Here is a 2,644-nt window from a genome sequence, read left to right on the forward strand (position 1 = left end):
GACAAGCATGGTGGTGGGAGCAAGAAGTTGAGAGATGACATTTCCAGCCATGACAGAAAGCAGAGAAAGGAAACCAGAACAGAGGCCATAAACTTCCAAATTCTTCCCTCAGTGATAGAGCTACTTCATTATGGCTCTGCCTCTTCAAGATGCCATAACCTCCCCAAACATCACCAACCAAGGATCCATGGTTCAAGTAATTTGAGCTTATAGTGGCATTGCATAGACAGACAAAGTTAAATGTATATATTACTCCTGTAAGAATATGGGTAAAAATAATGTTTTTTCATGTGAATGTTCCTGATATTGATTGCATTTGCATTTATTAGTTGTAAAATGCAATGATAGACAGTCACATATATCAAAACAAATGGTTCCTCCTGAAAGAATCTGTACAGTTGTCAGATTTTCTATGCAACAGCTCCATACATAAATAAAAAATTAAAAATTGTATATTCTTCATGTATATGTACACACAAAATAAACTAAGTTCTCAATTATATATGAGATTTTTATGAATTGTATAAGAAAATACACAGTGATTTGTTCAATGGTAGCTAAAAAATAACTACAAATTAATTTGACTTCATATTTTATAGTAAAGATAAAAGGTACTTTGAGGAAATGCACACTATTAGAAAATAACTTTCAAGGAGCTTTCATCAGTAGCGTAAATACAGTTTCACAATGGCAGATCCAACTATTAAAATCATTAAATCAGTTACTTTTTTCCCTAAAAGTGTCACAGAGAATTTGTCAACTGTATTTAAAAGTTGACCAGAAGAAGATCTTTATCACTCTGAATGAATACCTATAGAATCTTTCCAAGTTCTAAAAAAGTGATCACTAGTCCAAAGTATTTAAGGAAAACAAACACATCAGGTCTGAAATGCCAATAAACAGGTTTCGTTTGTATGCACTCATCTAAACAGTAAGGGTTGCAATACATGCCAAGTTTCTGCCATGTCACAGCCAGAACCTACACATGTTGAAGCTAGCATCTCTGGATTATTGATTTTGTGACTTTCCATCTTTTTTTTCGGGCCAGATATAGATGTTAATAAAGTCACATTTAGAAGACATGTCAGAGAAACATGCAGTAATTTAGATATAAAGCTAACATGAGTTGCCAGTGTTCCTCCTGGCATAAAAGGCACATCAGCTATTGTTCGCCACTGTTATTTTACTCATGTTTTAATTTTCTTACAGTGAGAAAAATGATCTAGGCAGAGAGAACAATTAGGATTGTTTGCAAGTAACAAAGAGCTTATAATTGTAAGAAAAAGAGATATATAGGATCACAGACACAGGTAGAGCAGCCTGCACGAGTCTTGAAAATAAGGAAAAACAATGAGTCAGGGAGTAGAATATGGTAGAGGAGTAACCTGGACGCCTTAAAATGAAGAAGCTCTGTTCATACAGATTTGTATCATGCAGTTCAATCAGGCACACCTCAGAGGAGATGCTGATTAGCCTACTTTTAATCAAGTTTCTATCCCTCAGCTAAGGAAGGTCAAGATGCTTTATTAATAGATCTATTAATCTTGCACACAGTAAAGAATGCTTATTTCCAAAAGAAGAATGTGTTTTTCAAACAGAAATAAATTAAGGCCAAACAGTATACTGGATGCTTAAGAAAATAAAAGTTACAGTATATCAAGACCTATTTCTATAAATGTTTAAAATTTCACAAAAATGTTTTATAAAAGCACACACAAACTTCCTCAAGAGGATTGAGGTGGAAGCTAGATAATGAAAGACCTCTTTTGCAGGCAGTTTGGAATCTTGCAGAGTAAGCAGTGAGACACCACTGATGTGTACTTAACATGGAACTATAAGATCAGATTTGTGTGTTTGTGTTTATTTGTTTAACCACTGATGGAAGTGTGTGGGATGGGTTAACGTCGCCCCAGGAAGTAGGAAACTCAGCTAAACAGTTGGCAGCAATTTAGTTCAGAAAAAGTGATATAGCCTAAAACAACAGGAACATGACTAGGTAAAAGAAGAAACTGCACAATGAGACTTCCACACCACATGCATAGACTGCTTTGAAGTTTAAATAACTTCCAAGGGCTGAAGTTATTCATCTTTAGCCATTTGAGGGAAGGGCAGTGTTTTACAATGTCTGAAGACATTTTTAGATGTCACAGTTTATAGGTGATAATGCTACAAGCATCAAGTGACTAAGTTCAAAGATGCATCTAAATATCACAAAGCGTCAAAAACAGTGATCCAAAAATCTTGCTTTTTCAAACAGCAATAATAATTAAAGTGGAGAAACCCAAATTTATTTAAGATTCAGTGAGCCAAAAGTGTGGCTTGGTCTTCTGTCTTAGTCAGGGTTTATATTCCTGCACAAGCATCATGACCAAGAAGCAAGTTGGGGAGGAAAGGGTTTATTTGGCTTACACTTCCATACTGCTGTTCATCACCAGTAAGTGATGTCAGGACTGGAACCCCAACAGGTCAGAAAGGAGGAGCTAATGCAGAGGCCATGGAGGTATGTTCTTTACTGGCTTGCTTTGTGAGACCCCAACTTAGAGTGTTTCTCCCTGGAAGGTAAAGCCCCTGGACGTTCCCCAAGCTTGTTTTCCCTGATCTCTAAAAATACAGCCAGAAAGAAGCTCTTTGTTCTCTATAGCCA

At 36.2% G+C, this 2,644-nt stretch overlaps 1 non-coding gene across 1 annotated transcript; it reads left to right on the top strand.

Annotated features, from left to right (window-relative positions):
• Nucleotides 1-290: 290 nt before the first annotated feature.
• On the top strand, nucleotides 291-432 carry LOC115030798. Its single transcript, XR_003836371.1, has one exon.
• Nucleotides 433-2,644: the final 2,212 nt, after the last annotated feature.

This window comes from Mus caroli, chromosome 3, assembly GCF_900094665.2.
Source record: "Mus caroli chromosome 3, CAROLI_EIJ_v1.1, whole genome shotgun sequence".
Taxonomy (NCBI): domain Eukaryota; kingdom Metazoa; phylum Chordata; class Mammalia; order Rodentia; family Muridae; genus Mus; species Mus caroli.